The sequence below is a fragment of the Mustelus asterias genome, unplaced genomic scaffold (genome assembly GCF_964213995.1).
Source record: "Mustelus asterias unplaced genomic scaffold, sMusAst1.hap1.1 HAP1_SCAFFOLD_676, whole genome shotgun sequence".
Lineage (NCBI taxonomy): Eukaryota > Metazoa > Chordata > Chondrichthyes > Carcharhiniformes > Triakidae > Mustelus > Mustelus asterias.
The window spans coordinates 93,435-120,000 of record NW_027590625.1 but is presented as its reverse complement, the minus strand read 5'-3'; the positions used below and the strand labels follow the sequence as shown (position 1 = coordinate 120,000).

Sequence of the window (26,566 nt, the reverse complement as noted above, 5' to 3'; positions counted from 1 at the left end):
GTGTCACAGTGTGTTAGATACACTGTCCTTTCCCCCTCTGGGACCGGGTTTCACAGTGCGTTAGATACACTGTCCTTTCCCCCTCTGGGACCGGGTGTCACAGTGCGTTAGACACAGTGTCCTTTCCCCCTCTGGGACCGGGTGTCACAGTGCGTTAGATACACTGTCCTTTCCCCCTCTGGGACCGGGTGTCACAGTGCGTTAGATACACTGTCCTTTCCCCCCTCTGGGACCGGGTGTCACAGTGCGTTAGATACACTGTCCTTTCCCCCTCTGGGACCGGGTGTCACAGTGCGTTAGATACACTGTCCTTTCCCCCTCTGGGACTGGGTGTCACAGTGCGTTAGATACACTGTCCTTTCCCCCTCTGGGACCGGGTGTCACAGTGCGTTAGATACACTGTCCTTTCCCCCTCTGGGACCGGGTGTCACAGTGCGTTAGATACACTGTCCTTTCCCCCTCTGGGACTGGGTGTCACAGTGTGTAAGATACACTGTCCTTTCCCCCTCTGGGACCGGGTGTCACAGTGCGTTAGATACACTGTCCTTTCCCCCTCTGGGACTGTGTGTCACAGTGCGTTAGATACACTGTCCTTTCCCCCTCTGGGACCGGGTGTCACAGTGCGTTAGACACACTGTCCTTTCCCCCACTGGGACCGGGTGTCACAGTGCGTTAGATACACTGTCCTTTCCCCCTCTGGGACCGGGTGTCACAGTGCGTTAGATACACTGTCCTTTCCCCCTCTGGGACCGGGTGTCACAGTGCGTTAGATACACTGTCCTTTCCCCCCTCTGGGACCGGGTGTCACAGTGCGTTAGATACACTGTCCTTTCCCCCTCTGGGACCGGGTGTCACAGTGCGTTAGATACACTGTCCTTTCCCCCTCTGGGACCGGGTGTCACAGTGCGTTAGATACACTGTCCTTTCCCCCTCTGGGACTGGGTGTCACAGTGCGTTAGATACACTGTCCTTTCCCCCTCTGGGACCGGGTGTCACAGTGCGTTAGATACACTGTCCTTTCCCCCTCTGGGACCGGGTGTCACAGTGCGTTAGATACACTGCCCTTTCCCCCTCTGGGACCGGGTGTCACAGTGCGTTAGATACACTGTCCTTTCCCCCTCTGGGACCGGGTGTCACAGTGCGTTAGATACACTGTCCTTTCCCCCTCTGGGACCGGGTGTCACAGTGCGTTAGATACACTGTCCTTTCCCCCTCTGGGACCGGGTGTCACAGTGCGTTAGATACACTGTCCTTTCCCCCTCTGCGACCGGGTGTCACAGTGCGTTAGATACACTGTCCTTTCCCCCCTCTGGGACCGAGTGTCACAGTGCGTTAGATACACTGTGCTTTCCCCCTCTGGGACCGGGTGTCACAGTGCGTTAGATACACTGTCCTTTTCCCCTCTGGGACCGGGTGTCACAGTGCGTTAGATACACTGTCCTTTCCCCCTCTGGGACCGGGTGTCACAGTGCGTTAGATACACTGTCCTTTCCCCCTCTGGGACCGGGTGTCACAGTGCGTTAGATACACTGTCCTTCCCCCTCTGGGACCGGGTGTCAAAGTGCGTTAGATACACTGTCCTTTCCCCCTCTGGGACCGGGTGTCACAGTGCGTTAGATACACTGTCCTTTCCCCCTCTGGGACCGGGTGTCACAGTGCGTTAGATACACTGTCCTTTCCCCCTCTGGGACCGGGTGTCACAGTGCGTGAGATACACTGTCCTTTCCCCCTCTGGGACCGGGTGTCACAGTGCGTTAGATACACTGTCCTTTCCCCCCTCTGGGACTGGGTGTCACAGTGCGTTAGATACACTGTCCTTTCCCCCTCTGGGACCGGGTGTCACAGTGCGTTAGATACACTGTCCTTTCCCCCTCTGGGACCGGGTGTCACAGTGCGTTAGATACACTGTCCTTTCCCCCTCTGGGACTGGGTGTCACAGTGCGTTAGATACACTGTCCTTTCCCCTTCTGGGACCGGGTGTCACAGTGCGTTAGATACACTGTCCTTTCCCCCTCTGGGACCGGGTGTCACAGTGCGTTAGATACACTGTCCTTCCGCCTCTGGGACCGGGTGTCACAGTGCGTTATATACACTGTCCTTTCCCCCTCTGGGACTGGGTGTCACAGTGCGTTAGATACAATGTCCTTTCCACCTCTGGGACTGGGTGTCACAGTGCGTAAGATACACTGTCCTTTCCCCCTCTGGGACCGGGTGTGACAGTGCGTTAGATACACTGTCCTTTCCCCCTCTGGGACCGGGTGTCACAGTGCGTTAGATACACTGCCCTTTCCCCCTCTGGGACCGGGTGTCACAGTGCGTTAGATACACTGTCCTTTCCCCCTCTGGGACCGGGTGTCACAGTGCGTTAGATACACTGTCCTTTCGCCCTCTGGGACCGGGTGTCACAGTGCGTTAGATACACTGTCCTTTCCCCCTCTGGGACTGGGTGTCACAGTGCGTTAGATACACTGTCCTTTCCCCCTCTGGGACCGGGTGTCTCAGTGTGTTAGATACACTGTCCTTTCCCCCTCTGGGACCGGGTGTCACAGTGCGTTAGATACACTGTCCTTTCCCCCTCTGGGACCGGGTGTCACAGTGCGTTAGATACACTGTCCTTTCCCCCTCTGGGACCGGGTGTCACAGTGCGTTAGATACACTGTCCTTTCCCCCTCAGGGACCGGGAGTCACAGTGCGTTAGATACACTGTCCTTTCCCCCTCTGGGACCGGGTGTCACAGTGCGTTAGATACACTGTCCTTTCCCCCTCTGGGACCGGGTGTCACAGTGCGTTAGATACACTGTCCTTTCCCCCTCTGGGACCGGGTGTCACAGTGCGTTAGATACACTGTCCTTTCCCCCTCTGGGACCGGGTGTCACAGTGCGTTAGATACACTGTCCTTTCCCCCTCTGCGACCGGGTGTCACAGTGCGTTAGATACACTGTCCTTTCCCCCCTCTGGGACCGAGTGTCACAGTGCGTTAGATACACTGTCCTTTCCCCCTCTGGGACCGGGTGTCACAGTGCGTTAGATACACTGTCCTTTTCCCCTCTGGGACCGGGTGTCACAGTGCGTTAGATACACTGTCCTTTCCCCCTCTGGGACCGGGTGTCACAGTGCGTTAGATACACTGTCCTTTCCCCCTCTGGGACCGGGTGTCACAGTGCGTTAGATACACTGTCCTTCCCCCTCTGGGACCGGGTGTCAAAGTGCGTTAGATACACTGTCCTTTCCCCCTCTGGGACCGGGTGTCACAGTGCGTTAGATACACTGTCCTTTCCCCCTCTGGGACCGGGTGTCACAGTGCGTTAGATACACTGTCCTTTCCCCCTCTGGGACCGGGTGTCACAGTGCGTGAGATACACTGTCCTTTCCCCCTCTGGGACCGGGTGTCACAGTGCGTTAGATACACTGTCCTTTACCCCCTCTGGGACTGGGTGTCACAGTGCGTTAGATACACTGTCCTTTCCCCCTCTGGGACCGGGTGTCACAGTGCGTTAGATACACTGTCCTTTCCCCCTCTGGGACCGGGTGTCACAGTGCGTTAGATACACTGTCCTTTCCCCCTCTGGGACTGGGTGTCACAGTGCGTTAGATACACTGTCCTTTCCCCCTCTGGGACCGGGTGTCACAGTGCGTTAGATACACTGTCCTTTCCCCCTCTGGGACCGGGTGTCACAGTGCGTTAGATACACTGTCCTTCCGCCTCTGGGACCGGGTGTCACAGTGCGTTATATACACTGTCCTTTCCCCCTCTGGGACTGGGTGTCACAGTGCGTTAGATACAATGTCCTTTCCACCTCTGGGACTGGGTGTCACAGTGCGTAAGATACACTGTCCTTTCCCCCTCTGGGACCGGGTGTGACAGTGCGTTAGATACACTGTCCTTTCCCCCTCTGGGACCGGGTGTCACAGTGCGTTAGATACACTGCCCTTTCCCCCTCTGGGACCGGGTGTCACAGTGCGTTAGATACACTGTCCTTTCCCCCTCTGGGACCGGGTGTCACAGTGCGTTAGATACACTGTCCTTTCGCCCTCTGGGACCGGGTGTCACAGTGCGTTAGATACACTGTCCTTTCCCCCTCTGGGACTGGGTGTCACAGTGCGTTAGATACACTGTCCTTTCCCCCTCTGGGACCGGGTGTCTCAGTGTGTTAGATACACTGTCCTTTCCCCCTCTGGGACCGGGTGTCACAGTGCGTTAGATACACTGTCCTTTCCCCCTCTGGGACCGGGTGTCACAGTGCGTTAGATACACTGTCCTTTCCCCCTCTGGGACCGGGTGTCACAGTGCGTTAGATACACTGTCCTTTCCCCCTCAGGGACCGGGAGTCACAGTGCGTTAGATACACTGTCCTTTCCCCCTCTGGGACCGGGTGTCACAGTGCGTTAGATACACTGTCCTTTCCCCCTCTGGGACCGGGTGTCACAGTGCGTTAGATACACTGTCCTTTCCCCCTCTGGGACCGGGTGTCACAGTGCGTTAGATACACTGTCCTTTCCCCCTCTGGGACCGGGTGTCACAGTGCGTTAGATACACTGTCCTTTCCCCCTCTGGGACCGGGTGTCACAGTGCGTTAGATACACTGTCCTTTCCCCCCTCTGTGACCGGGTGTCACAGTGCGTTAGATACACTGTCCTTTCCCCCTCTGGGACCGGGTGTCACAGTGCGTTAGATACACTGTCCTTCCCCCTCTGGGACTGGGTGTCACAGTGCGTTAGATACACTGTCCTTCCCCCTCTGGGACTGGGTGTCACAGTGCGTTAGATACACTGTCTTTCCCCCTCTGGGACCGGGTGTCACAGTGCGTTAGATACACTGTCCTTCCCCCTCTGGGACTGGGTGTCACAGTGCGTTAGATACACTGTCCTTTCCCCCTCTGGGACCGGGTGTCACAGTGCGTTAGATACACTGTCCTTTCCCCCTCTGGGACCGGGTGTCACAGTGCGTTAGATACACTGTCCTTTCCCCCTCTGGGACTGGGTGTCACAGTGCGTTAGATACACTGTCCTTTCCCCTCTGGGACCGGGTGTCACAGCGCGTTCGATACAGTGTCCTTTCCCCCTCTGGGACCGGGTGTCACAGTGCGTTAGATACACTGTCCTTTCCCCCCTCTGGGATCGGGTGTCACAGTGCGTTAGATACACTGTCCTTTCCCCCTCTGGGACCGGGTGTCACAGTGCGTTAGATACACTGTCCTTTCCCCCTCTGGGACCGGGTGTCACAGTGCGTTAGATACACTGTCCTTTCCCCCTCTGGGACCGGGTGTCACAGTGCGTTAGATACACTGTCCTTTCCCCCTCTGGGACCGGGTGTCACAGTGCGTTAGATACACTGTCCTTTCCCCCTCTGGGACCGGGTGTCACAGTGCGTTAGATACACTGTCCTTTTCCCCTCTGGGACCGGGTGTCACAGTGCGTTAGATACACTGTCCTTTCCCCCCTCTGGGACCGGGTGTCACAGCGCGTTCGATACAGTGTCCTTTCCCCCTCTGGGACCGGGTGTCACAGTGCGTTAGATACATTGTCCTTTCCCCCCTCTGGGACTGGGTGTCACAGTGCGTTAGATACACTGTCCTTTCCCCCTCTGGGACCGGGTGTCACAGTGCGTTAGATACACTGTCCTTTCCCCCTCTGGGACTGGGTGTCACAGTGCGTTAGATACACTGTCCTTTCCCCCTCTGGGACTGGGTGTCACAGTGCGTTAGATACAATGTCCTTTCCCCCTCTGGGACCGGGTGTCGCAGTGCGTTAGATACACTGTCCTTTCCCCCTCTGGGACCGGGTGTCACAGTGCGTTCGATACACTGTCCTTTCCCCCTCTGGGACCGGGTGTCACAGTGCGTTAGATACACTGTCCTTTCCCCCTCTGGGACTGGGTGTCACAGTGCATTAGATACACTGTCCTTACCCCCTCTGGGACCGTGTGTCACAGTGCGTTAGATACACTGTCCTTTCCACCCTCTGGGACCGGGTGTCACAGTGCGTTAGATACACTGTCCTTTCCCCCTGTGGGACCGGGTGTCACAGTGTGTTACATCCACTGTCCTTTCCCCCTCTGGGACCGGGTGTCACAGTGCATTAGGTACACTGTCCTTTCCCCCTCTGAGACCGGGTGTCACAGTGCGTTAGATACACTGTCCTTTCCCCCTCTGGGACCGGGTGTCACACTGCGTTAGATACACTGTCCTTTCCCCCTCTGGGACCGGGTGTCACAGTGCGTTAGATACACTGTCCTTTCCCCCTCTGGGACCGGGTGTCACAGTGCGTTAGATACACTGTCCTTTCCCCCTCTGGGACCTGGTGTCACAGTGCGTTAGATACACTGTCCCTTCCCCCTCTGGGACCGGGTGTCACAGTGCGTTAGATACACTGTCCTTTCCCCCTCTGGGACCGGGTGTCACAGTGCGTTAGATACACTGTCCTTTCCCCCTCTGGGACCGGGTGTCACAGTGCGTAAGATACACTGTCCTTTCCCCCTCTGGGACCGGGTGTCACCGTGCGTTAGATACACTGTCCTTTCCCCCTCTGGGACCGGGTGTCACAGTGCGTTAGATACACTGTCCTTTCCCCCTCTGGGACCGGGTGTCACAGTGCGTTAGATACACTGTCCTTTCCCCCTCTGGTACCGGGTGTCACAGTGCGTTAGATACACTGTCCTTTCCCCCTCTGGGACCGGGTGTCACAGTGCGTTAGACACACTGTCCTTTTCCCCTCTGGGACCGGGTGTCACAGTGCGTTAGATACACTGTCCTTTCCCCCTCTGGGACCGGGTGTCACAGTGTGTTAGATACACTGTCCTTTCCCCCACTGGGACCGGGTGTCACAGTGCGTTAGATACACTGTCCTTTTCCCCCTCTGGGAACGGGTGTCACAGTGCGTTAGATACACTGTCCTTTCCCCCTCTGGGACCGGGTGTCACCGTGCGTCAGATACAATGTCCTTTCACCCTCTGGGACCGGGTGTCACAGTGCGTTAGATACACTGTCCTTTCCCCCTCTGGGACTGGGTGTCACAGTGCGTTAGATACACTGTCCTTTCCCCCTCTGGGACTGGGTCTCACATTGCGTTAGATACACTGTCCTTTCCCCCTCTGGGACTGGGTGTCACAGTGCGTTAGATACACTGTCCTTTCCCCCTCTGGGACTGGGTGTCACAGTGCGTTAGATACACTGTCCTTTCCCCCTCTGGGACCGGGTGTCACAGAGCGTTAGATACACTGTCCTTTCCCCCTCTGGGACCGGGTGTCACAGTGCGTTAGATTCACTGTCGTTTCCCCCTCTGGGACCGGGAGTCACAGTGCGTTAGATACACTGTCCTTTCCCCCTCTGGGACCGGGTGTCACAGTGCGTTAGATACACTGTCCTTTCCCCCTCTGGGACCGGGTGTCACAGTGCGTTAGATACACTGTCCTTTCCCCCTCTGGGACCGGGTGTCACAGTGCGTTAGATACACTGTCCTTTCCCCCTCTGGGACCGGGTGTCCCAGTGCGTTAGATACACTGTCCTTTCCCCCTCTGGGACCGGGTGTCACAGTGCGTTAGATACACTGTCCTTTCCCCCTCTGGGACCAGGTGTCCCAGTGCGTGAGATACACTGTCCTTTCCCCCTCTGGGACCGGGTGTCACAGTGCGTTAGATACACTGTCCTTTCCCCACTCTGGGACCGGGTGTCACAGTGCGTTAGATACACTGTCCTTTCCCCCTCTGGAACCGGGTGTCACAGTGCGTTAGATACACTGTCCTTTCCCCCTCTGGGACCGGGTGTCACAGTGCGTTAGATACACTGTCCTTTCCCCCTCTGGGACTGGGTGTCACAGTGCGTTAGATACACTGTCCTTTCCCCCTCTGGGACCGGGTGTCACAGTGCGTTAGATACACTGTCCTTTCCCCCTCTGGGACCGGGTGTCACAGTGCGTTAGATACACTGTCCTTTCCCCCTCTGGGACCGGGTGTCACAATGCGTTAGATACACTGTCCTTTCCCCCTCTGGGACCGGGTGTCACAGTGCGTTAGATACACTGTCATTTCCCCCTCTGGGACTGGGTGTCACAGTGCGTTAGATACACTGTCCTTTCCCCCTCTGGGACTGGGTGTCACAGTGCGTTAGATACAATGTCCTTTCCCCCTCTGGGACCGGGTGTCGCAGTGCGTTAGATACACTGTCCTTTCCCCCTCTGGGACCGGGTGTCACAGTGCGTTCGATACACTGTCCTTTCCCCCTCTGGGACCGGGTGTCACAGTGCGTTAGATACACTGTCCTTTCCCCCTCTGGGACTGGGTGTCACAGTGCATTAGATACACTGTCCTTACCCCCTCTGGGACCGTGTGTCACAGTGCGTTAGATACACTGTCCTTTCCACCCTCTGGGACCGGGTGTCACAGTGCGTTAGATACACTGTCCTTTCCCCCTGTGGGACCGGGTGTCACAGTGTGTTACATCCACTGTCCTTTCCCCCTCTGGGACCGGGTGTCACAGTGCATTAGGTACACTGTCCTTTCCCCCTCTGAGACCGGGTGTCACAGTGCGTTAGATACACTGTCCTTTCCCCCTCTGGGACCGGGTGTCACACTGCGTTAGATACACTGTCCTTTCCCCCTCTGGGACCGGGTGTCACAGTGCGTTAGATACACTGTCCTTTCCCCCTCTGGGACCGGGTGTCACAGTGCGTTAGATACACTGTCCTTTCCCCCTCTGGGACCGGGTGTCACAGTGCGTTAGATACACTGTCCCTTCCCCCTCTGGGACCGGGTGTCACAGTGCGTTAGATACGCTGTCCTTTCCCCCTCTGGGACCGGGTGTCACAGTGCGTTAGATACACTGTCCTTTCCCCCTCTGGGACCGGGTGTCACAGTGCGTAAGATACACTGTCCTTTCCCCCTCTGGGGCCGGGTGTCACAGTGCGTTAGATACACTGTCCTTTCCCCCTCTGGGACCGGGTGTCACAGTGCGTTAGATACACTGTCCTTTCCCCCTCTGGTACCGGGTGTCACAGTGCGTTAGATACACTGTCCTTTCCCCCTCTGGGACCGGGTGTCACAGTGCGTTAGACACACTGTCCTTTTCCCCTCTGGGACCGGGTGTCACAGTGCGTTAGATACACTGTCCTTTCCCCCTCTGGGACCGGGTGTCACAGTGTGTTAGATACACTGTCCTTTCCCCCACTGGGACCGGGTGTCACAGTGCGTTAGATACACTGTCCTTTTCCCCCTCTGGGAACGGGTGTCACAGTGCGTTAGATACACTGTCCTTTCCCCCTCTGGGACCGGGTGTCACCGTGCGTCAGATACAATGTCCTTTCACCCTCTGGGACCGGGTGTCACAGTGCGTTAGATACACTGTCCTTTCCCCCTCTGGGACTGGGTGTCACAGTGCGTTAGATACACTGTCCTTTCCCCCTCTGGGACTGGGTCTCACAGTGCGTTAGATACACTGTCCTTTCCCCCTCTGGGACTGGGTGTCACAGTGCGTTAGATACACTGTCCTTTCCCCCTCTGGGACTGGGTGTCACAGTGCGTTAGATACACTGTCCTTTCCCCCTCTGGGACCGGGTGTCACAGAGCGTTAGATACACTGTCCTTTCCCCCTCTGGGACCGGGTGTCACAGTGCGTTAGATTCACTGTCGTTTCCCCCTCTGGGACCGGGAGTCACAGTGCGTTAGATACACTGTCCTTTCCCCCTCTGGGACCGGGTGTCACAGTGCGTTAGATACACTGTCCTTTCCCCCTCTGGGACCGGGTGTCACAGTGCGTTAGATACACTGTCCTTTCCCCCTCTGGGACCGGGTGTCACAGTGCGTTAGATACACTGTCCTTTCCCCCTCTGGGACCGGGTGTCCCAGTGCGTTAGATACACTGTCCTTTCCCCCTCTGGGACCGGGTGTCACAGTGCGTTAGATACACTGTCCTTTCCCCCTCTGGGACCGGGTGTCACAGTGCGTTAGATACACTGTCCTTTCCCCCTCTGGGACCGGGTGTCACAGTGCGTTAGATACACTGTCCTTTCCCCCTCTGGGACCGGGTGTCACAGTGCGTTAGATACACTGTCCTTTCTCCCTCTGGGACCGGGTGTCACAGTGCGTTAGATACACTGTCCTTTCCCCATCTGGGACCGGGTGTCACAGTGCGTTAGATACACTGTCCTTTCCCCCTCTGGGACCGTGTGTCACAGTGCGTTAGATACACTGTCCTTTCCCCCCTCTGGGACCGAGTGTCACAGTGCGTTAGATACCCTGTCCTTTCCCCCTCTGGGACCGGGTGTCACAGTGCGTTAGATACACTGTCCTTTCCCCCTCTGGGACCGGGTGTCACAGTGCGTTACATACACTGTCCTTTCGACCTCTGGGACTGGGTGTCACAGTGCGTGAGATACACTGCCCTTTCCCCCTCTGGGACCGGGTGTCACAGTGCGTTAGATACACTGTCCTTTCCCCCTCTGGGACCGGGTGTCACATTGCGTTAGATACACTGTCCTTTCCCCCTCTGGGACCGGGTGTCACAGTGTGTTAGATACACTGTCCTTTCCCCCTCTGGGACCGGGTGTCACAGTGCGTTAGATACACTGTCCTTTCCCCCTCTGGGACCGGGTGTCACAGTGCGTTAGATACACTGTCCTTTCCCCCTCTGGGACCGGGTGTCACAGTGCGTTAGATACACTGTCCTTTCCCCCTCTGGGACCGGGAGTCACAGTGCGTTAGATACACTGTCCTTTCCCCCCTCTGGGACCGGGTGTCACAGTGCGTTAGATACACTGTCCTTTCCCCCTCTGGGACCGGGTGTCACAGTGCGTTAGATACACTGTCCTTCCCACTCTGGGACTGGGTGTCACAGTGCGTTAGATACACTGTCCTTCCCCCTCTGGGACTGGGTGTCACAGTGCGTTAGATACACTGTCCTTTCCCCCTCTGGGACCGGGTGTCACAGTGCGTTAGATACACTGTCCTTTCCCCCTCTGGGACCGGGTGTCACAGTGCGTTAGATACACTGTCGTTTCCCCCTCTGGGACCGGGTGTCACAGTGCGTTAGACACACTGTCCTTTCCCCCTCTGGGACCGGGTGTCACAGTGCGTTAGATACACAGTCCTTTCCCCCTCTGCGACCGGGTGTCACAGTGCGTTAGATACACTGTCCTTTACCCCTCTTGGACTGGGTGTCACAGTGCGTTAGATACACTGTCCTTTCCCCCTCTGGGACCGGGTGTCACAGTGCGTTAGATACACTGTCCTTTCCCCCTCTGGGACCGGGTGTCACAGTGCGTTAGATACACTGTCCTTTCCCCCTCTGGGACCGGGTGTCACAGTGCGTTAGATACACTGTCCTTTCCCCCCTCTGTGACCGGGTGTCACAGTGCGTTAGATACACTGTCCTTTCCCCCTCTGGGACCGGGTGTCACAGTGCGTTAGATACACTGTCCTTCCCCCTCTGGGACTGGGTGTCACAGTGCGTTAGATACACTGTCCTTCCCCCTCTGGGACTGGGTGTCACAGTGCGTTAGATACACTGTCTTTCCCCCTCTGGGACCGGGTGTCACAGTGCGTTAGATACACTGTCCTTCCCCCTCTGGGACTGGGTGTCACAGTGCGTTAGATACACTGTCCTTTCCCCCTCTGGGACCGGGTGTCACAGTGCGTTAGATACACTGTCCTTTCCCCCTCTGGGACCGGGTGTCACAGTGCGTTAGATACACTGTCCTTTCCCCCTCTGGGACTGGGTGTCACAGTGCGTTAGATACACTGTCCTTTCCCCTCTGGGACCGGGTGTCACAGCGCGTTCGATACAGTGTCATTTCCCCCTCTGGGACCGGGTGTCACAGTGCGTTAGATACACTGTCCTTTCCCCCCTCTGGGACTGGGTGTCACAGTGCGTTAGATACACTGTCCTTTCCCCCTCTGGGACCGGGTGTCACAGTGCGTTAGATACACTGTCCTTTCCCCCTCTGGGACTGGGTGTCACAGTGCGTTAGATACACTGTCCTTTCCCCCTCTGGGACTGGGTGTCACAGTGCGTTAGATACACTGTCCTTTCCCCCTCTGGGACCGGGTGTCACAGTGCGTTAGATACACTGTCCTTTCCCCCTCTGGGACCGGGTGTCACAGTGCGTTAGATACACTGTCCTTTCCCCCTCTGGGACCGGGTGTCACAGTGCGTTAGATACACTGTCCTTTCCCCCCTCTGGGACCGGGTGTCACAGCGCGTTCGATACAGTGTCCTTTCCCCCTCTGGGACCGGGTGTCACAGTGCGTTAGATACACTGTCCTTTCCCCCCTCTGGGACTGGGTGTCACAGTGCGTTAGATACACTGTCCTTTCCCCCTCTGGGACCGGGTGTCACAGTGCGTTAGATACACTGTCCTTTCCCCCTCTGGGACTGGGTGTCACAGTGCGTTAGATACACTGTCCTTTCCCCCTCTGGGACTGGGTGTCACAGTGCGTTAGATACACTGTCCTTTCCCCCTCTGGGACCGGGTGTCGCAGTGCGTTAGATACACTGTCCTTTCCCCCTCTGGGACCGGGTGTCACAGTGCGTTCGATACACTGTCCTTTCCCCCTCTGGGACCGGGTGTCACAGTGCGTTAGATACACTGTCCTTTCCCCCTCTGGGACTGGGTGTCACAGTGCATTAGATACACTGTCCTTTCCCCCTCTGGGACCGGGTGTCACAGTGCGTTAGATACACTGTCCTTTCCACCCTCTGGGACCGGGTGTCACAGTGCGTTAGATACACTGCCCTTTCCCCCTCTGGGACCGGGTGTCACAGTGCGTTAGATACACTGTCCTTTCCCCCTCTGGGACCGGGTGTCACAGGGCGTTAGATACACTGTCCTTTCCCCCTCTGGGACCGGGTGTCACAGTGCGTTAGATACACTGTCCTTTCCCCCTGTGGGACCGGGTGTCACAGTGTGTTACATCCAATGTCCTTTCCCCCTCTGGGACCGGGTGTCACAGTGCATTAGGTACACTGTCCTTTCCCCCTCTGAGACCGGGTGTCACAGTGCGTTAGATACACTGTCCTTTCCCCCTCTGGGACCGGGTGTCACAGTGCGTTAGATACACTGTCCTTTCCCCCTCTGGGACCGGGTGTCACAGTGCGTTAGATACACTGTCCTTTCCCCCTCTGGGACCGGGTGTCACAGTGCGTTAGATACACTGTCCTTTCCCCCTCTGGGACCGGGTGTCACAGTGCGTTAGATACACTGTCCCTTCCCCCTCTGGGACCGGGTGTCACAGTGCGTTAGATACACTGTCCTTTCCCCCTCTGGGACCGGGTGTCACAGTGCGTTAGATACACTGTCCTTTCCCCCTCTGGGACCGGGTGTCACAGTGCGTAAGATACACTGTCCTTTCCCCCTCTGGGACCGGGTGTCACAGTGCGTTAGATACACTGTCCTTTCCCCCTCTGGGACCGGGTGTCACAGTGCGTTAGATACACTGTCCTTTCCCCCTCTGGGACCGGGTGTCACAGTGCGTTAGATACACTGTCCTTTCCCCCTCTGGTACCGGGTGTCACAGTGCGTTAGATACACTGTCCTTTCCCCCTCTGGGACTGGGTGTCACAGTGCGTTAGATACACTGTCCTTTCCCCCTCTGGGACTGGGTGTCACAGTGCGTTAGATACACTGTCCTTTCCCCCTCTGGGACCGGGTGTCGCAGTGCGTTAGATACACTGTCCTTTCCCCCTCTGGGACCGGGTGTCACAGTGCGTTCGATACACTGTCCTTTCCCCCTCTGGGACCGGGTGTCACAGTGCGTTAGATACACTGTCCTTTCCCCCTCTGGGACTGGGTGTCACAGTGCATTAGATACACTGTCCTTTCCCCCTCTGGGACCGGGTGTCACAGTGCGTTAGATACACTGTCCTTTCCACCCTCTGGGACCGGGTGTCACAGTGCGTTAGATACACTGTCCTTTCCCCCTGTGGGACCGGGTGTCACAGTGTGTTACATCCACTGTCCTTTCCCCCTCTGGGACCGGGTGTCACAGTGCATTAGGTACACTGTCCTTTCCCCCTCTGAGACCGGGTGTCACAGTGCGTTAGATACACTGTCCTTTCCCCCTCTGGGACCGGGTGTCACAGTGCGTTAGATACACTGTCCTTTCCCCCTCTGGGACCGGGTGTCACAGTGCGTTAGATACACTGTCCTTTCCCCCTCTGGGACCGGGTGTCACAGTGCGTTAGATACACTGTCCTTTCCCCCTCTGGGACCGGGTGTCACAGTGCGTTAGATACACTGTCCCTTCCCCCTCTGGGACCGGGTGTCACAGTGCGTTAGATACACTGTCCTTTCCCCCTCTGGGACCGGGTGTCACAGTGCGTTAGATACACTGTCCTTTCCCCCTCTGGGACCGGGTGTCACAGTGCGTAAGATACACTGTCCTTTCCCCCTCTGGGACCGGGTGTCACAGTGCGTTAGATACACTGTCCTTTCCCCCTCTGGGACCGGGTGTCACAGTGCGTTAGATACACTGTCCTTTCCCCCTCTGGGACCGGGTGTCACAGTGCGTTAGATACACTGTCCTTTCCCCCTCTGGTACCGGGTGTCACAGTGCGTTAGATACACTGTCCTTTCCCCCTCTGGGACCGGGTGTCACAGTGCGTTAGACACACTGTCCTTTTCCCCTCTGGGACCGGGTGTCACAGTGTGTTAGATACACTGTCCTTTCCCCCTCTGGGACCGGGTGTCACAGTGCGTTAGATACACTGTCCTTTTCCCCCTCTGGGAACGGGTGTCACAGTGCGTTAGATACACTGTCCTTTCCCCCTCTGGGACCGGGTGTCACCGTGCGTCAGATACAATGTCCTTTCACCCTCTGGGACCGGGTGTCACAGTGCGTTAGATACACTGTCCTTTCCCCCTCTGGGACTGGGTGTCACAGTGCGTTAGATACACTGTCCTTTCCCCCTCTGGGACTGGGTCTCACAGTGCGTTAGATACACTGTCCTTTCCCCCTCTGGGACTGGGTGTCACAGTGCGTTAGATACACTGTCCTTTCCCCCTCTGGGACTGGGTGTCACAGTGCGTTAGATACACTGTCCTTTCCCCCTCTGGGACCGGGTGTCACAGAGCGTTAGATACACTGTCCTTTCCCCCTCTGGGACCGGGTGTCACAGTGCGTTAGATTCACTGTCATTTCCCCCTCTGGGACCGGGTGTCACAGTGCGTTAGATACACTGTCCTTTCCCCCTCTGGGACCGGGTGTCACAGTGCGTTAGATACACTGTCCTTTCCCCCTCTGGGACCGGGTGTCACAGTGCGTTAGATACACTGTCCTTTCCCCCTCTGGGACCGGGTGTCACAGTGCGTTAGATACACTGTCCTTTCCCCCTCTGGGACCGGGTGTCCCAGTGCGTTAGATACACTGTCCTTTCCCCCTCTGGGACCGGGTGTCACAGTGCGTTAGATACACTGTCCTTTCCCCCTCTGGGACCAGGTGTCCCAGTGCGTGAGATACACTGTCCTTTCCCCCTCTGGGACCGGGTGTCACAGTGCGTTAGATACACTGTCCTTTCCCCCCTCTGGGACCGGGTGTCACAGTGCGTTAGATACACTGTCCTTTCCCCCTCTGGAACCGGGTGTCACAGTGCGTTAGATACACTGTCCTTTCCCCCTCTGGGACCGGGTGTCACAGTGCGTTAGATACACTGTCCTTTCCCCCTCTGGGACTGGGTGTCACAGTGCGTTAGATACACTGTCCTTTCCCCCTCTGGGACCGGGTGTCACAGTGCGTTAGATACACTGTCCTTTCCCCCTCTGGGACCGGGTGTCACAGTGCGTTAGATACACTGTCCTTTCCCCCTCTGGGACCGGGTGTCACAGTGCGTTAGATACACTGTCCTTTCCCCCTCTGGGACCGGGTGTCACAGTGCGTTAGATACACTGTCCTTTCCCCCTCTGGGACCGGGTGTCACAGTGCGTTAGATACACTGTCCTTTCTCCCTCTGGGACCGGGTGTCACAGTGCGTTAGATACACTGTCCTTTCCCCATCTGGGACCGGGTGTCACAGTGCGTTAGATACACTGTCCTTTCCCCCTCTGGGACCGTGTGTCACAGTGCGTTAGATACACTGTCCTTTCCCCCCTCTGGGACCGAGTGTCACAGTGCGTTAGATACCCTGTCCTTTCCCCCTCTGGGACCGGGTGTCACAGTGCGTTAGATACACTGTCCTTTCCCCCTCTGGGACCGGGTGTCACAGTGCGTTACATACACTGTCCTTTCCACCTCTGGGACTGGGTGTCACAGTGCGTGAGATACACTGCCCTTTCCCCCTCTGGGACCGGGTGTCACAGTGCGTTAGATACACTGTCCTTTCCCCCTCTGGGACCGGGTGTCACAGTGCGTTAGATACACTGTCCTTTCCCTCTCTGGGACCGGGTGTCACAGTGTGTTAGATACACTGTCCTTTCCCCCTCTGGGACCGGGTGTCACAGTGCGTTAGATACACTGTCCTTTCCCCCTCTGGGACCGGGTGTCACAGTGCGTTAGATACACTGTCCTTTCCCCCTCTGGGACCGGGTGTCACAGTGCGTTAGATACACTGTCCTTTCCCCCTCTGGGACCGGGAGTCACAGTGCGTTAGATACACTGTCCATTCCCCCTCTGGGACCGGGTGTCACAGTGCGTTAGATACACTGTCCTTTCCCCCCTCTGGGACCGGGTGTCACAGTGCGTTAGATACACTGTCCTTTCCCCCTCTGGGACCGGGTGTCACAGTGCGTTAGATACACTGTCCTTCCCACTCTGGGACTGGGTGTCACAGTGCGTTAGATACACTGTCCTTCCCCCTCTGGGACTGGGTGTCACAGTGCGTTAGATACACTGTCCTTTCCCCCTCTGGGACCGGGTGTCACAGTGCGTTAGATACACTGTCCTTTCCCCCTCTGGGACCGGGTGTCACAGTGCGTTAGATACACTGTCGTTTCCCCCTCTGGGACCGGGTGTCACAGTGCGTTAGACACACTGTCCTTTCCCCCTCTGGGACCGGGTGTCACAGTGCGTTAGATACACAGTCCTTTCCCCCTCTGCGACCGGGTGTCACAGTGCGTTAGATACACTGTCCTTTCCCCCTCTTGGACTGGGTGTCACAGTGCGTTAGATACACTGTCCTTTCCCCCTCTGGGACCGGGTGTCACAGTGCGTTAGATACACTGTCCTTTCCCCCTCTGGGACCGGGTGTCACAGTGCGTTAGATACACTGTCCTTTCCCCCTCTGGGACCGGGTGTCACAGTGCGTTAGATACACTGTCCTTTCCCCCTCTGGGACCGGCTGTCACAGTGCGTTAGATACATTGTCCTTTCCCCCTCTGGGACTGGATGTCACAGTGCGTTCGATACACTGTCCTTTCCCCCTCTGGGACTGGGTGTCACAGTGCGTTCGATACACTGTCCTTTCCCCCTCTGGGACCGGGTGTCACAGTGCGTTCGATACACTGTCCTTTCCCCCTCTGGGACCGGGTGTCACAGTGCGTTAGATACACTGTCCTTTCCCCCTCTGGGACTGGGTGTCACAGTGCATTAGACACACTGTCCTTTCCCCCTCTGGGACCGGGTGTCACAGTGCGTTAGATACACTGTCCTTTCCCCCCTCTGGGACCGGGTGTCACAGTGCGTTAGATACACTGTCCTTTCCCCCTCTGGGACCGGGTGTCACAGTGCGTTAGATACACTGTCCTTTCCCCCTCTGGGACCGGGTGTCACAGTGCGTTAGATACACTGTACTTTCCCCCTCTGGGACCGGGTGTCACAGTGCGTTAGATACACTGTCCTTTCCCCCTCTGGGACCGGGTGTCACAGTGCGTTAGATACACTGTCCTTTCCCCCTCTGGGACCGGGTGTCACAGTGCGTTAGATACACTGTCCTTTCCCCCCTCTGGGACCGGGTGTCACAGTGCGTTAGATACACTGTCCTTTCCCCCTCTGGGACCGGGTGTCACAGTGCGTTAGATACACTGTCCTTTCCCCCTCTGGGACCGGGTGTCACAGTGCATTAGATACTCTGTCCTTTCCCCCACTGGGACCGGGTGTCACAGTGCGTTAGATACACTGTCCTTTCCCCCTCTGGGACCGGGTGTCACAGTGCGTTAGATACACTGTCCTTTCCCCCTCTGGGACCGGGTGTCACAGTGCGTTAGATACACTGTCCTTTCCCCCTCTGGGACCGGGTGTCACAGTGCGTTAGATACACTGTCCTTTCCCCCTCTGGGACCGGGTGTCACAGTGCGTTAGACACACTGTCCTTTCCCCCTCTGGGACCGGGTGTCACAGTGCGTTAGATACACTGTCCTTTCCCCCTCTGGGACCGGGTGTCACAGTGCGTTAGATACACTGTCCTTTCCCCCTCTGGGACCGGGTGTCACAGTGCGTTAGATACACTGTCCTTTCCCCCCTCTGGGAACGGGTGTCACAGTGCGTTAGATACACGGTCCTTTCCCCCTCTGGGACCGGGTGTCACAGTGCGTTATATACACTGTCCTTTCACCCTCTGGGACCGGGTGTCACAGTGCGTTAGGTACACTGTCCTTTCCCCCTCTTGGACCGGGTGTCACAGTGCGTTAGATACACTGTCCTTTCCCCCTCTGGGACCGGGTGTCACAGTGCGTTAGATACACTGTCCTTTCCCCCTCTGGCACTGGGTGTCACAGTGCATTAGATACACTGTCCTTTCCCCCCTCTGGGAACGGGTGTCACAGTGCGTTAGATACACTGTCCTTTCCCCCTCTTGGACCGGGTGTCACAGTGCGTTAGATACACTGTCCTTTCCCCCTCTGGGACCGGGTGTCACAGTGCGTTAGATACACTGTCCTTTCCCCCTCTGGCACTGGGTGTCACAGTGCATTAGATACACTGTCCTTTCCCCCCTCTGGGACCGGGTGTCACAGTGCGTTAGATACACTGTCCTTTCCCCCTCTGGGACCGGGTGTCACAGTGCGTTAGATACACTGTCCTTTCCCCCTCTGGGACCGGGTGTCACAGTGCGTTAGATACACTGTCCTTTCACCCTCTGGGACCGGGTGTCACAGTGCGTTAGGTGCACTGTCCTTTCCCCCTCTGGGACCGGGTGTCACAGTGCGTTAGATACACTGTCCTTTCCCCCTCTGGGACCGGGTGTCACAGTGCGTTAGATACACTGTCCTTTCCCCCTCTGGGACCGGGTGTCACAGAGCGTAAGATACACTGTCCTTTCCCCCCTCTGGGAACGGGTGTCACAGTGCGTTAGATACACTGTCCTTTCCCCCTCTGGGACCGGGTGTCACAGTGCGTTAGATACACTGTCCTTTCACCCTCTGGGCCCGGGTGTCACAGTGCGTTAGGTACACTGTCCTTTCCCCCTCTGGGACCGGGTGTCACAGTGCGTTAGATACACTGTCCTTTCCCCCTCTGGGACCGGGTGTCACAGTGCGTTAGATACACTGTCCTTTCCCCCTCTGGGACTGGGTGTCACAGTGCGTTAGATACACTGTCCTTTCCCCCTCTGGGACTGGGTGTCACAGTGCGTTAGATACACTGTCCTTTCCCCCTCTGGGACCAGGTGTCCCAGTGCGTTAGATACACTGTCCTTTCCCCCTCTGGGACCGGGTGTCACAGTGCGTTAGATACACTGTCCTTTCCCCCTCTGGGATCGGGTGTCACAGTGCGTTAGATACACTGTCCTTTCCCCTCTGGGACCGGGGTGTCACAGTGCGTTCGATACACTGTCCTTTCCCCCTCTGGGACCGGGTGTCACAGTGCGTTAGATACACTGTCCTTTCCCCCTCTGGGACCAGGTGTCCCAGTGCGTGAGATACACTGTCCTTTCCCCCTCTGGGACCGGGTGTCACAGTGCGTTACATACACTGTCCTTTCCCCCCTCTGGGACCGGGTGTCACAGTGCGTTAGATACACTGTCCTTTCCCCCTCTGGAACCGGGTGTCACAGTGCGTTAGATACACTGTCCTTTCCCCCTCTGGGACCGGGTGTCACAGTGCGTTAGATACACTGTCCTTTCCCCCTCTGGGACTGGGTGTCACAGTGCATAAGATACACTGTCCTTTCCCCCTCTGGGACCGGGTGTCACAGTGCGTTAGATACACTGTCCTTTCCCCCTCTGGGACCGGGTGTCACAGTGCGTTAGATACACTGTCCTTTCCCCCTCTGGGACCGGGTGTCACAGTGCGTTAGATACACTGTCCATTCCCCCTCTGGGACTGGGTGTCACAGTGCGTTAGATACACTGTCCTTTCCCCCTCTGGGACCGCGTGTCACAGTGCGTAAGATACACTGCCCTTTCCCCCTCTGGGACCGGGTGTCACAGTGCGTTAGATACACTGTCCTTTCCCCCTCTGGGACCGGGTGTCACAGTGCGTTAGATACACTGTCCTTTCCCCCTCTGGGACCGGGTGTCACAGTGCGTTAGATACACTGTCCTTTCCCCCTCTGGGACTGGGTGTCACAGTGCGTTAGATACACTGTCCTTTCCCCCTCTGGGACCGGGTGTCACAGTGAGTTAGATACACTGTCCTTTCCCCCTCTGGGACCGGGTGTCACAGTGCGTTCGATACACTGTCCTTCCCCCTCTGGGACTGGGTGTCACAGTGCGTTAGATACACTGTCCTTCCCCCTCTGGGACTGGGTGTCACAGTGCGTTAGATACACTGTCCTTTCCCCCTCTGGGACCGGGTGTCACAGTGCGTTAGATACACTGTCCTTTCCCCCTCTGGGACCGGGTGTCACAGTGCGTTAGATACACTGTCCTTTCCCCATCTGGGACCGGGTGTCACAGTGCGTTAGATACACTGTCCTTTCCCCCTCTGGGACCGGGTGTCACAGTGCGTTAGATACACTGTCCTTTCCCCCTCTGGGTCCGGGTATCACAGTGCGTTAGATACACTGTCCTTTCCCCCTCTGGGACCGGGTGTCACAGTGCGTTAGATACACTGTCCTTTCCCCCTCTGGGACCGGGTGTCACAGTGCGTTAGATACACTGTCCTTTCCCCCTCTGGGACCGGGTGTCACAGTGCGTTAGATACACTGTCCTTTCCCCCCACTGGGACCGGGTGTCACAGTGCGTTAGATACACTGTCCTTTCCCCCCTCTGGGACTGGGTGTCACAGTGCGTTAGATACACTGTCCTTTCCCCCTCTGGGACTGGGTGTCACAGTGCGTTTGATACACTGTCCTTTCCCCCTCTGGGACTGGGTGTCACAGTGCGTTAGATACACTGTCCTTTCCCCCTCTGGGACCGGGTGTCACAGTGCGTTAGATACACTGTCCGTTCCCCCTCTGGGACCGGGTGTCACAGTGCGTTAGATACACTGTCCTTCCCCCTCTGGGACTGGGTGTCACAGTGCGTTAGATACACTGTCCTTCCCCCTCTGGGACTGGGTGTCACAGTGCGTTAGATACACTGTCCTTCCCCCTCTGGGACTGGGTGTCACAGTGCGTTAGATACACTGTCCTTCCCCCCTCTGGGACCGGGTGTCACAGTGCGTTAGATACACTGTCCTTCCCCCTCTGGGACTGGGTGTCACAGTGCGTTAGATACACTGTCCTTTCCCCCTCTGGGACCGGGTGTCACAGTGCGTTAGATACACTGTCCTTTCCCCCTCTGGGACCGGGTGTCACAGTGCGTTAGATACACTGTCCTTTCCCCCTCTGGGTCTGGGTGTCACAGTGCATTAGATACACTGTCCTTTCCCCCCTCTGGGACCGGGTGTCACAGCGCGTTAGATACACTGTCCTTTCCCCCTCTGGGACCGGGTGTTTCAGTGCGTTAGATACACTGTCCTTTCCCCCCTCTGGGACTGGGTGTCACAGTGCGTTAGATACACAGTCCTCTCCCCCTCTGGGACCGGGTGTCACAGTGCGTTAGATACACTGTCCTTTCACCCTCTGGGACCGGGAGTCACAGTGCGTTAGATACACTGTCCTTTCCCCCTCTGGGACTGGGTGTCACAGTGCGTTAGATACACTGTCCTTTCCCCCCTCTGGGACCGGGTGTCACAGCGCGTTAGATACACTGTCCTTTCCCCCTCTGGGACCGGGTGTTTCAGTGCGTTAGATACACTGTCCTTTCCCCCCTCTGGGACTGGGTGTCACAGTGTGTTAGATACACTGTCCTTTCCCCCTCTGGGACTGGGTGTCACAGTGCGTTAGATACACTGTCCTTTCCCCCTCTGGGACCGGGTGTCACAGTGCGTTAGATACACTGTCCTTTCCCCCTCTGGGACCGGGTGTCACAGTGCGTTAGATACACTGTCCTTTCCCCCTCTGGGACCGGGTGTCACAGTGCGTTAGATACACTGTCCATTCCCCCCTCAGGGACTGGGTGTCACAGTGCGTTAGATACACTGTCCTTTCCCCCTCTGGGACTGGGTGTCACAGTGCGTTAGATACACTGTCCTTTCCCCCTCTGGGACTGGGTGTCACAGTGCGTTAGATACACTCTCCTTTCCCCCTCTGGGACTGGGTGTCACAGTGCGTTAGATACACTGTCCTTTCCCCCTCTGGGACTGGGTGTCACGGTGCGTTAGATACACTGTCCTTTCCCCCTCTGGGACTGGGTGTCACAGTGCGTTAGATACACTGTCCTTTCCCCCTCTGGGACCGGGTGTCACAGTGCGTTCGATACACTGTCCTTTCCCCCTCTGGGCCCGGGTGTCACAGTGCGTTAGATACACTGTCCTTTCCCCCTCTGGGACTGGGTGTCACAGTGCATTAGATACACTGTCCTTTCCCCCTCTGGGACCGGGTGTCACAGTGCGTTAGATACACTGTCCTTTCCCCCTCTGGGACCGGGTGTCGCAGTGCGTTAGATACACTGTCCTTTCCCCCTCTGGGACCGGGTGTCACAGTGCGTTAGATACACTGTCATTTCCCCCTCTGGGACCGGGTGTCACAGTGCGTTAGATACACTGTCCTTTCCCCCTCTGGGACCGGGTGTCACAGTGCGTTAGATACACTGTCCTTTCCCCCTCTGGGACCGGGTGTCACAGTGCTTTAGATACACTGTCCTTTCCCCCTCTGGGATCGGGTGTCACAGTGCGTTAGATACACTGTCCTTTCCCCCTCTGGGACCGGGTGTCACAGTGCGTTAGATACACTGTCCTTTCCCCCTCTGGGACCGGGTGTCACAGTGCGTTAGATACACTGTCCTTTCCCCCTCTGGGACCGGGTGTCACAGTGCGTTAGATACACTGTCCTTTCCCCCTCTGGGAGCAGGTGTCACAGTGCGTTAGATACACTGCCCTTTCCCCCTCTGGGACCGGGTGTCACAGTGCGTTAGATACACTGTCCTTTCCCCCTCTGGGACTGGGTGTCACAGTGCGTTAGATACACTGTCCTTTCCCCCTCTGGGACTGGGTGTCACAGTGCGTTAGATACACTGTCCTTTCCCCCTCTGGGACTGGGTGTCACAGTGCTTTAGATACACTGTCCTTTCCCCCTCTGGGACTGGGTGTCACAGTGCGTTAGATACACTGACCTTTCCCCCTCTGGGACCAGGTGTCCCAGTGCGTTAGATACACTGTCCTTTCCCCCTCTGGGACCGGGTGTCACAGTGCGTTAGATACACTGTCCTTTCCCCCTCTGGGAGCGGGTATCACAGTGCGTTAGATACACTGTCCTTTCCCCCTCTGGGACCGGGTGTCACAGTGCGTTAGATACACTGTCCTTTCCCCCTCTGGGACCGGGTGTCACAGTGCGTTAGATACACTGTCCTTTCCCCCACTGGGACTGGGTGTCACAGTGCGTGAGATACACTGTCCTTTCCCCCTCTGGGACCGGGTGTCACAGTGCGTTACATACACTGTCCTTTCCCCCCTCTGGGACCGGGTGTCACAGTGCGTTAGATACACTGTCCTTTCCCCCTCTGGAACCGGGTGTCACAGTGCGTTAGATACACTGTCCTTTCCCCCTCTGGGACTGGGTGTCACAGTGCGTTAGATACACTGTCCTTTCCCCCTCTGGGACCGGGTGTCACAGTGCGTTAGATACACTGTCCTTTCCCCCTCTGGGACCGGGTGTCTCAGTGCGTTAGATACACTGTCCTTTCCCCCTCTGGGACCGGGTGTCACAGTGCGTTAGATACACTGTGCTTTCCCCCTCTGGGACCGGGTGTCACAGTGCGTTAGATACACTGTCCTTTCCCCCTCTGGGACCGGGTGTCACAGTGCGTTAGATACACTGTCCTTTCCCCCTCTGGGACTGGGTGTCACAGTGCGTTAGATACACTGTCCTTTCCCCCTCTGGGACCGGGTGTCACAGTGCGTAAGATACACTGCCCTTTCCCCCTCTGGGACCGGGTGTCACAGTGCGTTAGATACACTGTCCTTTCACCCTCTGGGACCGGGTGTCTCAGTGCGTTAGATACACTGTCCTTTCCCCCTCTGGGACCGGGTGTCACAGTGCGTTAGATACACTGTCCTTTCCCCCTCTGAGACCGGGTGTCACAGTGCGTTAGATACACTGTCCTTTCCCCCTCTGGGACCGGGTGTCACAGTGCGTTACATACACTGTCCTTTCCCCCTCTGGGACCGGGTGTCACAGTGCATTAGATACACTGTCCTTTCCCCCTCTGGGACCGGGTGTCACACTGCGTTAGATACTCTGTCCTTTCCCCCTCTGGGACCGGGTGTCACAGTGCGTTAGATACACTGTCCTTTCCCCCTCTGGGACCGGGTGTCACAGTGCGTTAGATACACTGTCCTTTCCCCCTCTGGGACCGGGTGTCACAGTGCGTTAGATACACTGTCCTTCCCCCTCTGGGACTGGGTGTCACAGTGCGTTAGATACACTGTCCTTCCCCCTCTGGGACTGGGTGTCACAGTGCGTTAGATACACTGTCCTTCCCCCTCTGGGACTGGGTGTCACAGTGCGTTAGATACACTGTCCTTCCCCCCTCTGGGACCGGGTGTCACAGTGCGTTAGATACACTGTCCTTCCCCGTCTGGGACTGGGTGTCACAGTGCGTTAGATACACTGTCCTTTCCCCCTCTGGGACCGGGTGTCACAGTGCGTTAGATACACTGTCCTTCCCCCTCTGGGACTGGGTGTCACAGTGCGTTAGATACACTGTCCTTCCCCCTCTGGGACTGGGTGTCACAGTGCGTTAGATACACTGTCCTTCCCCCCTCTGGGACCGGGTGTCACAGTGCGTTAGATACACTGTCCTTCCCCCTCTGGGACTGGGTGTCACAGTGCGTTAGATACACTGTCCTTTCCCCCTCTGGGACCGGGTGTCACAGTGCGTTAGATACACTGTCCTTTCCCCCTCTGGGACCGGGTGTCACAGTGCGTTAGATACACTGTCCTTTCCCCCTCTGGGTCTGGGTGTCACAGTGCATTAGATACACTGTCCTTTCCCCCCTCTGGGACCGGGTGTCACAGCGCGTTAGATACACTGTCCTTTCCCCCTCTGGGACCGGGTGTTTCAGTGCGTTAGATACACTGTCCTTTCCCCCCTCTGGGACTGGGTGTCACAGTGCGTTAGATACACAGTCCTCTCCCCCTCTGGGACCGGGTGTCACAGTGCGTTAGATACACTGTCCTTTCACCCTCTGGGACCGGGAGTCACAGTGCGTTAGATACACTGTCCTTTCCCCCTCTGGGACTGGGTGTCACAGTGCGTTAGATACACTGTCCTTTCCCCCCTCTGGGACCGGGTGTCACAGCGCGTTAGATACACTGTCCTTTCCCCCTCTGGGACCGGGTGTTTCAGTGCGTTAGATACACTGTCCTTTCCCCCCTCTGGGACTGGGTGTCACAGTGTGTTAGATACACTGTCCTTTCCCCCTCTGGGACTGGGTGTCACAGTGCGTTAGATACACTGTCCTTTCCCCCTCTGGGACCGGGTGTCACAGTGCGTTAGATACACTGTCCTTTCCCCCTCTGGGACCGGGTGTCACAGTGCGTTAGATACACTGTCCTTTCCCCCTCTGGGACCGGGTGTCACAGTGCGTTAGATACACTGTCCATTCCCCCCTCAGGGACTGGGTGTCACAGTGCGTTAGATACACTGTCCTTTCCCCCTCTGGGACTGGGTGTCACAGTGCGTTAGATACACTGTCCTTTCCCCCTCTGGGACTGGGTGTCACAGTGCGTTAGATACACTCTCCTTTCCCCCTCTGGGACTGGGTGTCACAGTGCGTTAGATACACTGTCCTTTCCCCCTCTGGGACTGGGTGTCACGGTGCGTTAGATACACTGTCCTTTCCCCCTCTGGGACTGGGTGTCACAGTGCGTTAGATACACTGTCCTTTCCCCCTCTGGGACCGGGTGTCACAGTGCGTTCGATACACTGTCCTTTCCCCCTCTGGGACCGGGTGTCACAGTGCGTTAGATACACTGTCCTTTCCCCCTCTGGGACTGGGTGTCACAGTGCATTAGATACACTGTCCTTTCCCCCTCTGGGACCGGGTGTCACAGTGCGTTAGATACACTGTCCTTTCCCCCTCTGGGACCGGGTGTCGCAGTGCGTTAGATACACTGTCCTTTCCCCCTCTGGGACCGGGTGTCACAGTGCGTTAGATACACTGTCATTTCCCCCTCTGGGACCGGGTGTCACAGTGCGTTAGATACACTGTCCTTTCCCCCTCTGGG

At 56.9% G+C, this 26,566-nt stretch overlaps 1 protein-coding gene across 1 annotated transcript in view; it reads right to left on the bottom strand.

The window, feature by feature from the left end:
- The window catches only part of LOC144487252 (apoptosis-associated speck-like protein containing a CARD), an 85,802-nt gene that overhangs the window by 8,125 nt on the left and 51,111 nt on the right, over window positions 1-26,566 (bottom strand). The gene's annotated exons all lie outside the window — the stretch shown is intronic.